The 17,476-nt window shown below is 27.7% G+C and overlaps 1 protein-coding gene across 2 annotated transcripts in view; it reads right to left on the minus strand.

The window, feature by feature from the left end:
* LOC113383296 (serine/threonine-protein kinase S6KL-like) overlaps positions 1–17,476 on the minus strand; it is a 71,773-nt gene that overhangs the window by 26,061 nt on the left and 28,236 nt on the right. The window lies entirely within an intron of this gene.

Below are 17,476 nucleotides of genomic sequence, written 5' to 3' on the forward strand. Positions count from 1 at the left end.
ATATTTTGGCATACCTTACAAAAAATAGATGTATGTGTGTGTGCGTGTGTATGTACAGATACAAATTTTCGTCGACGATTTCGGAAACGCGAATCAAACGATTTGAATAATTCAAAAGATATTCGATTTGTATTGATAAGGAGACGTGCTGATCAGTTTTAGTTAAAGACAGACCTAGCCGTTTCGAAAGTACAATTTTTCATGTAAAAGCATACCTATTTCAATTTTTTTATTATTTTTATTTCTATCAGCTCTCTTTTAATTCTTTAATTAAAGAGGAGATTCCGGTTCGTCTAATGAATTAAGTAGTGAATAAAATATTAATACCACTTTAGCTGAAACTATACATTTATTTATAATAAAATAAAAAATATATTTTCCTCAACAGTTAATAAAATTTCCTTAAAGTTTATAAATAGTTATCAACCAGTCAATTATCCTGGTGATAAATTATGAGAAAACTTATTCGGAAATTATGTAATCGCAAAGGCATAAATCATTAATAAGTCCGTTCATTTTATTCATTCATTTTAATTAACATTTGTAAGTTTTATGCTAAAGGTGTCAATAATTAAAATATTTACGCAATTGTGTATCTCTTAAGTTAGATTTATACCTCGGGTCAATATTATCATGGTCAACTGCATACTGTGATATTTTCTAATATAAATAAATTTTGATTCGATTGACCTACATTCATATTAAAGATTCACGCAGTTGCATTTGTAACATCTTAATTTTTTTATTAATATTACATTTGATAAATATTATTATGTTTCAGGATTAAAATTCTGACCATACTCTTGCTGATGTAATGGCATGTAATAAATAAAACGTCCAGAAATATTTCCACAATACACCATTAACTATACAAAATTTAATCAATCCTATAAAGTCAAACAATGAAATGTTTTTTGTAAACAGAGAAATATTTAAAGTTTATTTATATTTGCCAACGACAAGAAATTCTGCTCTTGAAATCATTCGTCAATAAATCATTTCCGCATAAATTACTCCGAAAGAATTCGATATTGTTTGAAAAGTAAAATATTTCTAAACATAAGCCAATGATTATGTTTTGAAAAATATGAAAGTTTATTTATAATCGGATAAAATGAAATATTTGACGTATTAAAAGACCTTGTAAGGACGTCATTGCTTATTGCATTCAAATCGCGAATCGATTTACGTGACCAATATTTTAATGATACAATTGTCGACTGAAATTTTATGTTTTTTAGATACAGTTCAGGATTTTTTTCATCGTACAATTTTAAAATTTTGTTGAAAAATTATATAACTTTTTTATATTCCAAACAGCAAACCGTAAATATATAGAGATAATAATTTTTCTCGTAGGAATTCTATCAAGGAGCTATTTGTAATATTAAATTGATACCTGTAAATAATATGAATATATAAATAGACATCACGTTAAACTGGATTTAAATTATACATAATATGATCGTCTATATATAGTGTTAATCATAATCTCGGTATTAAAAAGTTCTCTAGAGAATCTGGATAATTGCGCTAATTTAGATCTGGTCATTTAACTCATGAATATATTAAGCTATGAATATTTGATAAGAAGCTAAAAATATCAGATTTTCTCAATAACTGATGTATTTTATGAATAAAGAAGTTTAATCGATAAAAATAAATACAATTTGAAATTGAAGTTCAAATTCTACTGTTTTGGTCCCAAACATGTCAATCGATAATAGAGATAAATGATTAGTCTCTTAATTTCGTCGAAATCCAGTGGTTCTGAATATCAATTACAAATAGAGACATAAAAGTAATACATGCCTTGAAAATATTGTCATTTCGTTGGAACATTTAGGCAGATTTTTAATCTTTTAAGAATCGTTAAAATAGCCCGTGCTGTCACAGACGTACCTGAGTTTATTATATGAATAAACTGGATTTACTATATGGCAGGATCAATTAGAATTTTTGGTAAAATCCATAATTTATTCATTAAATTTATTTTTCAAATAAATATGCAATATGTAAGTTAATCCTAAGATTCTATCAACACAGCAGTAACATCGAAGAAAATTATATTCAACAGTAAGGGTTCAATTTGCAGAAAGAATTCTTCGATTAAAACCAAAACTTATTTAGTGAATTTATGTTTTATCACAAGGTTTTAGTAATATATATGATGTTCAGTAACGTCAGAGTCAAATTATATTTTCAGCAGCTAAAATTCTACTTCAACTCAATTCTACTAAAGAATTTTTGGTAAAATTCATATCATATTAAGTAAATTGATTTTTAAATGAATATGCACGTATATATTAATTATAAGATTATATTTGTACATTTAGTAGAGACAAATTATATTTTCAGCAGATAGTTTGATCTCAATAATAATAGACACCCTAAATTTTTTTTTAAAGACCCTAGCATTTTTTTATCGAGCCGTCGAATTTTTATAAAAACCCTATCAATTTTAAAAGACTCTATCATTTTTCAAAAGACCCTATTATTTTTTAAATTGACCCTATTATTTTTTAAATGATTCTATTATTTATTAAAAGACTATCATTTTTTAAAAGATCATATTTTTTAAAATACCCTGTTATTATTTTAAAAACCCTAGAGTTTTTTAAAGACCTTATTATTTCTAAATAAGACCCTATCATTTCTTAATAAGAGCTTATCATTTTTAATAAATATTTTAAATCATTACCATATTATTTTTCGATAAGACTATTATTTTTTAAAAGACCCTAGAACTTTAAAAAAAAACCCTAGAATTTTTTAAAAAAGCTTAGAATTTTTTTAAAAAGCGTTGTTAAGAATTACCATTTTTAGCATTTTTTGCCCCGTATCTTTGAAACGCCGGCACCTGCCTTTGCCTAAAACTAATCAGCACTTATAATCAATAAGAATCGAATGTTTTTTAAATAGTTTTAATTGGTTAAACCTTGTTCGCGAAATCGTCGACGACAAGTTGTATTCGCACGCACGCACATACACACATACATCCATTTTTTAAGGCATGCCAAAATGTTCAGAAACCTTTGAAACGTAGAGCAATTACTATAATTGCGATTACTATAATTTACACTACGGAAAGATAAAAATTAGTCAATGTTCGCGACATCAAGGTACAGTAAAACATATTTTGGATTTTAAAAAACAGATAAAATCTCCTCGTTCAGTTCGAGAAGCACTGATCCTATTTTATTATCCTGATTGCCTGCATCTCGTTAATGTGGCAGTGGAAAGGTACCCGATGTCCCTTCCCACTTAAGAACATCAGCGCGAGATATTATTTAATTTTTGAACAAAGAGCAAGGGGACCAAGATCGTTGAACTACCAGACCAGGCAACAGGCATCAATGGAGACGATGGAGTTACACACTGCCTGGTTACTGGCTTCCTTCAATAAATAATAAGAGTACACACACACACGAATATATATATATATATATATATATATATATATATATATATATTCAATTTTCGACTAAAATGTCATCGACATGCTAATAACATGGTACAGCTACAAAACAAACATTGATATTGCCTCGATCGACCTAGACAATGAATCGCATTGAGGTTACTAATTAACTAAGAAACCAAAGGATCAATTAAAATAACAACTGATATAAAAATATATGATATCTGATGCCAGTGTTTATGAATGAATAGAAAATTAATTCAACTATTAGAAAAAAACGACTTCAATTATTCTAACTAATACAGGGTTTTCCTGCAATATACAAAATGAATATTGTTTTTGTTTATATACCACTGAAAACCAGTGCAAGAATAATTTATTAGAGCTAGATACTAATGTTGTAAAATTAATCGATCTTAAGTTAATTTTAATTTACAGTTATAAATAAAAATTAATTTTAGGGCAAATATAAAATTTTACATCAGGTTGTTAAAAATGTATCACTAAATATTTAAATAATATGAAAAAATATTTAAGTGAACTTCAGAAAATATTTAATATTGTGTGTAAAAAATATCCAACATTCTGCTGGTAGTGAAATGCAATAAAGTTTTCAAAGAATGAAACTATTTGCAAATTAATCAAGGCATTACATTCTGTTCGTTCAATTTTATAATAGGAAATAGTTCTTCTGATTAAATAGCTTCATAAAGTATAAAATACATGGGCAACCAAATCGATAAAGTTAATTAATTTAGAAAAAAATGACACAAAATATCTTGTAATAGTTTTATGATTGAATAAATGCATATGTAATAATTTAAATTATGAATGTTAACTACAATGGATGGTAAGGTAGAAATAAGTATCAAATTATATTATCACATTATCATTGGTATATTTGAATTGAAATTCCAATTTTCTGCCAATTTGTTATATTGTACTGCCTTTTCTTATGTTAAATTTTCAGATGTGAGGTCAAAGGTTACGATATACCTTCGTAATTTTTTAATATAATATGTACATTTCTAAAGTAGAGAAGTTTATTTTTTAAACTTGGTTTGAAGTTTAACTGAGATTTTCATGTAAAAGTTCGAATAATGATGTCTTGCTTGTATCTAATGCATTCCAACCATGATTTACGTAGTCAAAGAGTGATATATGAGCAGATTAATTGAATTTGATATATATCATACCTGCCTTTACTTGCTTTTGGAATTTAATCATGTGAAAATTATCAATTTAACACTTCAAATAATATTTCCAAGAGGGAAGTTGGGTGTACATAAAGTACATGTTTAAAAAATGATCAGGAAAAGATTTCGAGGATATATAGGTGATGCTTGGTTATAGAAATAGTAATGGATTTACAATTTAATCGTTACTAAATGGAAATATAAGTCTATGGTTTATTTCATAATGACCGTGTTTAATATTTTATATAAAATAATGATTTTTGTAATGTATTGCATGGCCTTTGTCTAGCTTAATGAGTTTTTCAAGGCGCAATAGTAGGTATTTACTACAAACTTGCAGATATATTCTTAATTGATGTCTACATTTTTTATTATCATATTGATTAAAAACGCATCACCAAGGAAATGAATTCTTTTACTAAAACATTTCAAATCAAAATATATAAGACCAAGTTCTACCTACATGTTTCAATTAATTGCAGCATACATTTGACTTATCAACTGCATCAATTTATTTAGAAGTTTATGCTCATATGTGTCGACTAACGGAAAATTATTGAAGTGTATATATGTAGTTAATCAGTATTTATTGATTTTAAGCACAAGTTTGTTTATTAACGTCGAAATTGATATATGCACAAGAAATCGGCGCAGTATTCGGTGCATTTACTTGAGTAGTAAGATACTTAATCAGAATATTTTCATTATAATGCCATCATTATTAAAAGATCATTAAAAGACTTATAACACTATTGATATCAGTTTGCAAGTTTTTCATAATCATTTAATTTATATTTACATGAAGGTTTACGTTCCACATAGTCAATAAATAAAAATCATTCAGTAGTACATTTTACTAGATATTTTGCAAAATAATGCTAAATGTAGAAATAGATAACTTACAAAATTGTATAAAATATGCTAAATGTAAAAAATTAATGTTTTTGGCGAACGAAGCAAATTGCAAATTTTCACTTAATTCAATTTTGTATAGTCATGTTGAATATAGAAATCGTATTTTATAGGTACTATCCCACCCATCCAAGTGATAAGTGGACAAATAGACAAGTAGACGAATAGTAAGGTAAAGATGTAATCTAAACGGGTTGTCAGGTAAGAAGGTATAAAAGTAGACAAGTTGACAACTAGTTGACAGTTAGACACTTAGACATTTAGGTAGTCAAGCTTGCAACTGAAGCTGCGTAGAACCTCGTAGCCACATTTGCTACCAAAGTGCTAGTAGGCCTATTTATAGGTTGAGGACAAAATGCCACTTGCATCTAGTAGTTTTATTCTGCTGTATAGATTTGAATCAAAGCTCAAAAGATAATGGTTCATGTGTCTATTTCTATTGATATTCAATTCCATTTTCGGCTCAAAACCTTTTGTAGTTCGACATTCAGCATTTGCATTCGTCGTACATCGTACATCGCGTCGCGTTGGAATCGCGATGAAGTATCGATTCTGAATTCTGACTCGTAAACTAGAAATGACGCATAACGCAGTCAACACAACAAACACTATTTCGTTCGACATGGATATTAATGAATAATGCATGTAATGATTGCTGTTTATATAAATTTGTATGACAACACAGGAAATAATGCTGCACAAATTAAATCTGATACATCTGAGCGAACAGCGATTTGCTCGGACACGATTGCAAAATGGTAAAAAAATTGCTGCTAATTATTTGTCGATATGCAGTACATTCGGCGCATCATTCGGGTAAATGAAAAATATTGATTATTCATATTCAAAATAAAAAAGTTATAGGGTAAAGCGGAGCTTAAAGATCCGTGGAATAAAGGTCATACACCATTATCTCAAAAACAAGTGTGGATTGTTTTAAATTTATTGTAGTAATATATTTTTTCAAAAAAAATTAAATTATTCATCACACGATTGCAATGAATCTGCAGCAAACCAATTAACTTAAATGAGACATCAAATATTCAAATGTAAAACTAATAGAAGTGAGACTATTTGTACATACCAGAATCATTTTTTCGATACGCTGTTATCGATAAAATTATTTATTACGATATTGAAAAGTTAACCTAAACAAAATAATAAATTCTGTGTATTTGATAATAAATAAACATAACATAGTAATTAATAATGTTAGCCACGTGCGACACGAAATTTACTTTTCCGCGTAACTGTTATCTCGACTTGTTACGCAAGAGTTAGAAGAAAAACAGTTTCTATCTATTCATCAACAGAAATGATTCATTTCAGGTTTCATTCAAGATCAAATTATTTATAATTCAAATACATAAATAATATATAAGATGCTCTGAACGAAGACGAGCTGGATGTTCTCTAACGGGGATACAAAATTTTAAAGTATTTCAGGAGAGATCATTGTTGATAATGGATAAAGAGATTTTTTTTTACAATTAATATAAAAAATGATATTTTATAAATATGTATATATATACAAAAAATATACGAAAAATAATACAAAATTATACGAGATCTGAAAAATCTGAATCAATTCAGTAAAAAACATCCACAAAATGACGATAGTTCACTATTTTATCGATCAGGCTAAAAATAATTAATGAAATAGGAAAGTGTGGTAAAAAAATGAAAATTAAGGGTCCAATTTGTCCCAAAAAATTAAAAAAAACTTTGTGGTGGCCAAAATATGCAAAAAGCGGCAAATTACACGTTTTTTACCACACGGTGTCACCTCTTAAATAACAGGGAAAAAATATTTTTTCATCTATAGCAGTTTAATAATATTTTAATATTTTAGTGAAGTTATGTATCTCTGATCATTGAATTCCATAATTTTCCCATCCAACGCGATTCAATAAAGAAAACCCTCTAAAGATAATGTTAAGAAAATGCATCTTGTGTACCAGACTGCTAATAGTTTAACTGGCCAACTGGTTAGGTCAACGACCAGGAATATCAACAACGATCAGTGTTCCGCACAGAATAAATATCATAAATTCTGCAATATTTCACGTATACAGGTGCTAATTTCTCGAAAACCCAGAGGGCTTTTGACAAAACCAGTAGGAGTAGAGTTCGCCCAATATGGGAGCAAAAACCTTGAAAACGGATCGATTGGATGGAAAAAATAATTGGAAGTATGGTTTTGTAACTACATGAACGATTAATAACAAACTATATCAAAAAAATAATAAATGAAACATGTATCACTAGATGTGTCGGATTATTGAAGGTGTCGGTCTATCAAAGTATTCGATTAGTGAGATTCTACTGTATGTATATATATATATATATATATATATATATATATATATGTGTGTGTGTGTGTGTGTATGGGTGCGTGTGTTTTTCACTAGTTACCTTTACATTTATAATACAGAACGACCCATGATTCGATTCCATAATATACGAAATCAGATACTATAATGTTTTCGAAATCAGAGAGAATACTTTGATACTTCCTCCTATCTACAATCTCTTATATATTTTGAATGCATGAAATACCAGATCCATGAATGTGAAACATTTAATCTACAATATCAATTTCATGTATTACATTTTGCTTGAGAATATAATAATATCGCTATGCGAGCAAAATTGCGGCTTTTGGAACGCTTTAGAAATCCCTGTTTAATAAAAACAGAATCATTTTATTAAATTTATATTAATCAGAAATACTGCTTGAAGGGTATATAGAGCAAATGTTAGTAATTGATCTATCCGGTGGAGGATGGAACGATCAATGTAAAGTAATGAGAAATGTATTATATAGGTCGACCTTATATAAATTATAAAATTAGAAAGAAAAGCAATAATTGTAACTAAACAAATTACACCAGCATTCGACTTCAAAATATTGTGAATATGTTTTTAATAAATTATATAAAAACAAAATTGCTTCTCTAATGTATTGCTTCTACCTTCTACGTAACTGGCCCCAAATTTTCCAATACCTGGTCGATATCTGATCTAATTACATCAATTTTACGATATTGCGAATACTGTTATACGCATATTACAAACTATTAACGGATTAAAATACAAAGAGCTAGGTTTCCAAGCTATCGATCGATATTAAACTAAGTTTGCTCACAACCTATCAATTACACTTCAATTGGTGCCTGTAATCCTCATGAATCAAGTAGATACTGGTAAGTTTTTTATCGATTTAATCATTATTTAGGTATCAATATTTCATCATCATTTAGGTGATGATTGCATATACAAATTTATATAAAATAATTTTGACACGATATTTATAAAATAATTTTAACCCTCCCACTCGGATGCTATGGATTTTCTTCTCTACTATCATAAGCAAATCTTACTACACCATGCTTGGCAATTTCCGTTTTATTTTTTATTACTTTTTATCATCTCCTCTCAAGTGCATAAAACTTAAAGTTTCAGCTCATGAGGAAAATGCATCGTTACTTGCAGCTATTAAGCTTTAACTGGATAATTTCCAGGATAAGGTGGTGTCACATATACTCATTTTGAGGGAAAAATTCTAATAAAATGATATAGTGATAGACAAGAGCTTCTAAACTATTTTTGATACACTTTAGTAATTATTCACCTTGTATTAACAACATTATATTTATATTTTGTACTATTTGATATTTTAGCGTTCTATTTTATATTGTAATTTGTATTAATCAGTTATAGATTTAAATGCTATCAATATCTTCAAATACTTATATTCGTCACATTCATAAATTATTTTGTAATTTTATATATTTTTTCAGCACATTTTTAATCACTTTTGTTGTACTATGATGAAATAGGATGGGATATTTATTTGCCTGCGGCAAAGCTCATATTATATCTATTGAAAGCTCATATGGTTTCAATAGAACTCTATAAAAGAGATAAATAACCATTCGTTATCCAGGAGAATAATGAGTGAATAATGAAAACATGTATAAAAATTCCCAGAAAATGTGAAAAACATCAATAAAAATATAAATCAAACACAATAAAGTATAATAATTTACTTGTATAGTAATTTACTGATTCTAATTTACTATTAACTTTCCGAAAAAAAGTTTATGATTTCACCAAAAATCCGACTTGATCTGTTTTTGTTTTCTCTACGTTTTAAGTCATCGCTAATTGTTTTGGGACCAAAATTCGAGCTAGTTATAAGAGACATTAGTCGATTATTCACACATATAAGGTTTTAGCAAATTGCCTTAAGGAAAAAAATAACATTTAGTTCTAGCTTTCAAGTCTAAATCGTTCTATGTAACACCACGTTTATTTCCCAAAAATTTTAGTTATGTGTATTTCATGAGCTTTTACGATTGCATGGGTTGCATGACCGCTAAGCCTCTGGGCAGAAAATTACTAGAACTTTGCTCCGAAAGAGCGATTGTGAAAGCTTTTACGGAAAGGGTTGGAAACGACACCCAAGAGTGTGAACTTTGGCCATATATTTGTAGGCTTATTTTAGTTTTCACCTGGTACAGTATCCGACCTTAGAACTAATACTATACTATCGATAGTAGTAAAAAATAGTTGATAAAACACGTGTAATTAGTACTTTGTAAAGTAAAAAAAGTTTGAAATTTGATCATATATTTGTGGGTTTATTAAGTTCCCATAAGGTAAGTTATAGCAAACCCAAAAAATTGGAAAATGAAATTTTTTGCATATCTTCACTATTCAATGTCTTCTGAACATTTTGGCATACCTTATAATTAGAAAAATGGGTTTGTGTGTGTGTATATTTGGAAACAATTTTCCGTCCATGATTTCGAGAGCTCGGATCAACCGCTTTTTTATTTTTTAAATGGTACAATATCTGACCCTCAAAATAAACCTATACTATAAATAGAAGGGTAAAATTAATGATATAAAACTTGTTCATTTAAAATAATTTGTAAAAAAATAATACAATTTTTTTCTAGAATGAACAAATGCTAAAGTGAACAAAAGAGTGAATTTCTATAGAACGGATAATATTAATCTCATCTAAAACAAAGTAAAGATGATGATTGATGTCCGGATCATTCGTTGCAAAGAAAACGGCACTATCATCAGGAAGATAATGCATTATCTTCTCTTTTCTATACGATTAAACCATGATAAAAAGAATAAATGCTATCTATTTTAGTATATAAGAGAAAATCAACCACTAGGACTATCAACAGTTTCCGAATTTCAAAAAAATACCTAATGCTTTAGAAATTATATTTAATTAGGTGAAAGTGGCATGTCCCTTCAAGACAATTTGTATGAACATCTCGATATATGTGTAAATAATCAATACAAGTTGAAGCACTAATTGAAATTTAGCAAATTATCAAATTGGGCAGATTATTATTAAATAATTTTTTTTATTATTATTATCATTCTTTTTATGAACACAACCTTATACAAAATACTACCTATCTTAGCAAATATGAAAGAATCAAAGACTTGATTATTATTCATTATTCCAATTTACTATAAATTACCTACTAACGATAAAAAACATTTAACTTGGGACGCTTTAATAGAACCAAAAAAATATTTTTTAAAAATAAGCTCGTCATACACAAAAATACACACAAAATAATTGTAGTGCAAAAGTCAATGCTTTTACAAATATCCCTCATATCTGTTATTTTTGTAATACAAATACTAAAAAATGCGAAAGCAAACAGGTACCGAGTGAAAACAAATAATATTTTATCAGAGAAGTAAATCAACAAAACAATACAAAAAATAAAAATTCAAATCAACATAAAATAAAGTTTAAATACCCAATAAAAAGCCTAATTCTGTTTAAAATTTTAAGAGCTCGTTAATGGTTCCAGATAAGGGATGGAAAAAACCACAACTCGACAAAAAATGTCGTTAATTCAGTTTGTAAGTAACAAATACTTTATTGTAGTCGATGGAATCCTACAGAAGGTATATATCTGATTAAAATTACACAAAACATGTTTTGATAAATATGATATAAATTTAATATTTTTTTATATTTGGTAATTCGAAGAAGAAAAAATGAAACAGAATTTATTAAATTATGTTATAATATAAATGAATGGATTATATATTGTTACTTATTATGTTATTATTACAAAAAATAAAAAATGGAGTTATTTAATTGCATGACTAATTGTAAAATACACACTATGTCACTAAACCAAAAAATTAAAATTGCATATTTTGAAAAAATATGTTTAGTGATATACTGGGTGTTTTTTAATTAGTTATGCAGGTAAATAGCTCCTGTTTTTTTATTTTTCGACAAATTTCATATAATTTTATATAATTTTAATTAAATATAATCACGAAATCGTCAAATATCATCTTATGCGTAAGAATGTGAAAATACAAGAATTGCCCGAAATAATATGCGAAATCCCGACTATACTATATACAATCCCTACTATAGAAATGTTGCTCACACCTGTTACAAATCTTTTTTGTAATTTATTTTTGCACTTAAATTCGTGGATTTTTCCAAATATGCACAGTTAATATTATCATTATAAAGCGGGCAAAACAACATCTGGGCTGAAACGGTACACCTATATATACTACGAATCAGAATATGAAATTATCATTCACACAAATATTTACGTGGAGATGCATCAATAAATTATATATGATAATTATATGTTTTTTATTGAACTATCGCTTATCACTTTTGTCAATTGTATGTCAAATGAAAATTTGGCACCTTTATGTTTATTCTAAAAAACAATCGAGCTTCATAAAAAAAATTTGGTAAAACGTGGACTTCATATTTTAGCTCATATACTCGCAGACTTATATTTCTTCTAATTTTGAACTCAAATTCAGAATGTCCTTCGGGAAGTTAATAATAAGTCTAACCATAAGCATGCTTTTCATCTATATCGAATTGAAATGTATATTATTATTCCATATTGTGTATGGTGCTTCGCATAACAACCATGCAATTATTAAAAGCAAAAATATATTTAAGAGCAAATTTTTCCTTGTATTTATTTATATAATTCCTTTATGAGGCTGAATAGTCATAACAAATCAGACTGAAGTTTATAATATAATTGTGCAAAAATGCTCGATCACGAATTGCCCTTGCAAATAGCGTTATCTGAGCTATTCTTCATATTCCAATGCCGCATATGTGGGTAAATGCATTTGTGAAAATTCACAACTGTTTATTACGAATATTGTTCATAGGTTGAATAGTTCCGTATTATGACTTAGAGCGGTTAATTGTGACCTTAACCAAAGCCCATGTTACAGATTTGAGGAAAATCATAAGGCTGATGGTAAGAACATATTCAATGAAAATATAAATCACATGTGTAAACTTTGCTATTTGTGAATTATGCTCACTAATATTACACAATCTAGTATATGTAGACGGCAACCCAGTTATTAACATATATTTCTAAAAATTACAGCAATGTCCTTTAAACACATTTGTTCATTACCCACAAATTCATTATTTGAGATTCATAATCTGATATCGCTACTTGATAACAAGCTGGACAAAATTGGTGTCGACGCCGATGCCAACGGTAATCAATATATGCACTATGTATGCAGGTTTGGAAAACTTATTTATCAAATTTTACCTTATATTATTTTCCAAAACCAGTAACTTAAGCAACAATTTAGTTTTGAAATTTTACTCGTCTTTGTATCTTTTTTAATGTTGTATCAAGTATTTTATAAGTCTTCTATCAGCTCTATCATTACCGAGATTTACCGCAATAGGCGAACAGCAAACGGTAATGAAGCCAATTCAATATTTAGGACGTACTGAAGATAATATACTTCAAATTGCTGTTTTTGCCGAGATTTGTTTCGATCAAATTATATCTGGTTTTATCGGTTATCATCTAGTGATTGTGACTTCATTCATCAAATTAAGTGCACTTTCTGATAATATGGTACTGATTCCAGAAACTGTAAATGGAGCCATATCTTATGAAATTGATAATTGATAATGGATAATTCATATTCCTATTTAAAATTGATCAATTCACCAAATCATCCTAATAAATAATAAAATATTGGAAATGACATTGTGCTTTTCAGCAAATTACTTAAGCTTCTCGTAACGAGCAGTAATTTATGAAAATTGTTTTGAGTATTTATAAAATTTATACTTATGGAATGAACTTTTATTAAAAGCTCATTCAGAATATCTAATGAACATTATGTAATTAACTGATCTAAATCAAAAACTCCCGTTTCAATGATATCCAATTTGACCAGCTTGATACCAAACAACAGTGACATCAAATTTTCACTTGAAATTATAGATGTCAAATATGACATCCAAGTATAAATAGTCTTTCGGGCATTGGATCTAATATAATAATATCATCAGAAAAAAACAGTCAACCACTGGGTTGCCTTGTGAAAACACAAGCTTCAGGAATATAAATCACATCTGCTTACAGAACACATAGTTTTGATTGCTGTTTAAATATAAATAAAAAAGTAACTATTTGATAATTAAATACCAAGATATAAGGTGCCAAACGTTTTACAATTATTCAAAAGTTTATATTATATATATATATATATATATATATATATATACATGGGTTCGTCGTGGCGATGGTCGTTAACGCGTTGACTTTGTATATATATATATATATATATATATATATATATATATAATCAATCTAATAAATAATAAGCAAATTCTAATACAATTTATTATGTGTCTAGTAGTAAGTTTAATCTCTCACGAATAATTAGTTTTGTAAACCGATAAATATTTCCAACTAGGCAATTTATAAATAATTGATTACACGTCCGCATGTCAGAGTAGATAACGCTTATTTCACATATCAATATTTAATAAATATATGATTATTATAAACAAAACTCTGATTATCTTCGCATTTTTCGACCAAGGTTTACATATTTACCGATAACGTTTTGAGCAGTCCAATTGTTTTTTACCTGCAGGATAATTTGTTATTAGTCATAACAAACATTAACTACTAAACTTTGTACAAAATAATCATCGGTTCTGCAGTCATTTCCGTATTTCCTACAAGCAAGTTGCTTCCACGTTTAAAACGTGACAACATAACTCATGTTATCTCGGGCCAGGTCAGGTACTTTGTTTTTACCGATCCATCAACCGATTGCCATTAGTCAAAGTTATTTATTTTGAGGCAGGAAAGGAATTGGGTAGTAATTATTTATGAACAAAATATGGTAATGGAATCGAGAAAAGATTAGAAGACATTCGAAGCTTATTTTTGATTTAATAAGTAGATTTTCTAGCTTCAAAATGAATATATAGAAAATTTCTCGTACTATTCACACTTTAGTCGATGAAACTAATACGAAAGGTATCAAATATAATACGATGTTCAAGTTCCATTAATTTTTTATTACAGAAAACGATTCAAGTCTTTTATATCCATCATTAATGTTATATTATTAAAATGCATTCATTCCTCTATCAGTACATCTATGTACAAAATAAATAAATATTTTAAAGCTATTTAATTTTGGTACACTGAAGCGTATTATTCCTGCAGTATATTCTGTTAATAATTCCTGATACCGAAACGATTTGTTGAAAAATATATGGCAGTATGCATAATAAATATTGGCCAGGCATAAACATTTGTAATCGCGAAACATTTTAATTATTTGATATAATTATTATTTACTAATAAATCAATTGTGGCGCGGTTGCAAAATTCCTCGGAAGCAATTTGTTTAAACTGTATGTGTTCGTTATTGGCCCTCTGTAATAATAATAATTAATAACAGAAATTTCAGTGGCTTTGTCAATTAATAAATATATACTTGTTTTTTTTAAACTAAATCAATATTTTCATATAAATAATATTTTAAAACTAGCTTCTGTATATATTTATAAATAGAGAAAAGTAAAACTAACGAGAAAATTCGTTGTTTCTTCGACATTTTATATATAACCGTCAAAGAGAAAAAAAGGCAATGATTTTAAAAGTCAAATTGAAAACGCCATGTAAATAAAATTTTAGATATATATGGTTTTTATATATGTATAAGTAATTCATAAAAATAAAACACAATTCAGTAAATCTTCTAAGACCAACAAATTTATTTTATATAAAATGATAAGATCATTGTTAAAGGAACGCTTGAGATTAATCATATGCTAAGAGAATATAGTTCCATATGGTTTAGAATTTTTGAGTTAAAAAGATGTTGTACCATTTTTCTACCAATATATTTAACTTTATAAACTGAGTCGGTAACTCATTAGTAGAATTTTTGGATTTTAAAGAGGAAAAATTCGACTGAAAGTTAAATTGGGGTGGCCCTTAATATGGATATTTTCGAATTTCTTTGCTCTCAGAAGCTCAAATGCTCCCAAATAGTTCTTAATATTAACTTTAAGATAGTCGGAACCAAAATTTCTTGGATCTTCTTCCCAAATGAATACTTATTTTATAAAATTGTTTTTATATTTTTTCTTTGTGATCAAAATAAGCAAATATAATGTTATTCTCAAAATTTTGATTTACTTGTCGCTAAATTATAAAATTCTGAAAAACAAATGGAATTCTACCCCCTGTTGTTTCGATAAAGAACATTGGTTGGGAAGCAAACTATCTTAAAGTTAATATTGAGAGCTAAAACTTTCAAGGTGTTTTTATCATATTGGAAGTATTTGAGCCCCTGGGAGCAAAAAATTCACAAATATTCATAATGGGTGCGCATATATATATATATATATATATATATATATATATATATATATATAAATTGGCAACATGTCAGTATACAAGTTGATCAATCATATTATCTTAACAAACATATGACGCCTCGTGACTTTATTGATGATGCATCTATCGCCCTTAGGTGTTCCTTGCAAGTGTAAATATACATTCACCCGTCGAAACAAACGGCAAACTCAACCTTATATTACGATCAAGTGAAGATGCTCCGAGAGACTTCACCTACTACAGATGCAGCTACAATCGCATCGAGAAAACCTAGCACCCAGTAATTTCTTCCATCTTCCAAGTAGTGTTAGAAGTATCGAGGCAAAAGATCGATATTGAGTACTTTGAAAAGTATCTAATCAAAATATCGATGCCAAAAAAATATCGTGGCGAAAGTATCGATAGTACTCAATGTCGAATTTTGAGTACTTTTCATAAAAAAAGTGCAAGAAAGATCTAAAACTCATTAAATATCATATCACAATATTAGAATGAATTCTATTGTTTGTATCTGATGTGTTAAATCAAAATCATTTTCAATATTGTAAAATGTTAACAGTAATTTTTCAATACTAATTTCACATTCTATACTTCTTCAAAAAAAAATACAAGTTATAATAGTTGAGTATTTTTGATTAAAACAATATAATAGCCTGATACTATATTCAAAATGCAATTTTAATCATTTTTAAGTATTTTTAAGTACAATAATATTTTTAATATTTTTAAGTAAAATAATATTTTATAATTGTTGAATATTTTTATATGAATAATTTTAGCGAGCATGTAACTTTAAAAGCCGTTACATGTTTACATAAAAGTTCAATATGAAGCTCTTTGGAAAGCAATAAACATTCAGTTTAATGACGGTTAAAATAATATTTCGGCACTTGAAAAACATCCCTTCGGAGCGATGGGATTTAAAGTTTAAATTGTTCCGAGAAACTCGAACCCATATGTTTGCATGCTGATATTAAAAAATTTCAATACATGAGTATTTTGCGTAAAAAAGAATCGAAATATATGATTTTGAATAATAACACTCAACCATTTCAATATATATAAAAAAAATATATTTATATTTTAAAATATAATAAACACAAAATACTAATATAATGAAATTGATGAATATTATTATTTGAAATAATTATATTTTGATTTTTTTTACGTAAAATACTAATATATTGAAATTGGTAAGTATTATTATTTGAAAT

The sequence above is a fragment of the Ctenocephalides felis genome, unplaced genomic scaffold (genome assembly GCF_003426905.1).
Source record: "Ctenocephalides felis isolate EL2017-DRISC unplaced genomic scaffold, ASM342690v1 CF-g0.4_SCAFFOLD_03570, whole genome shotgun sequence".
NCBI lineage: Eukaryota > Metazoa > Arthropoda > Insecta > Siphonaptera > Pulicidae > Ctenocephalides > Ctenocephalides felis.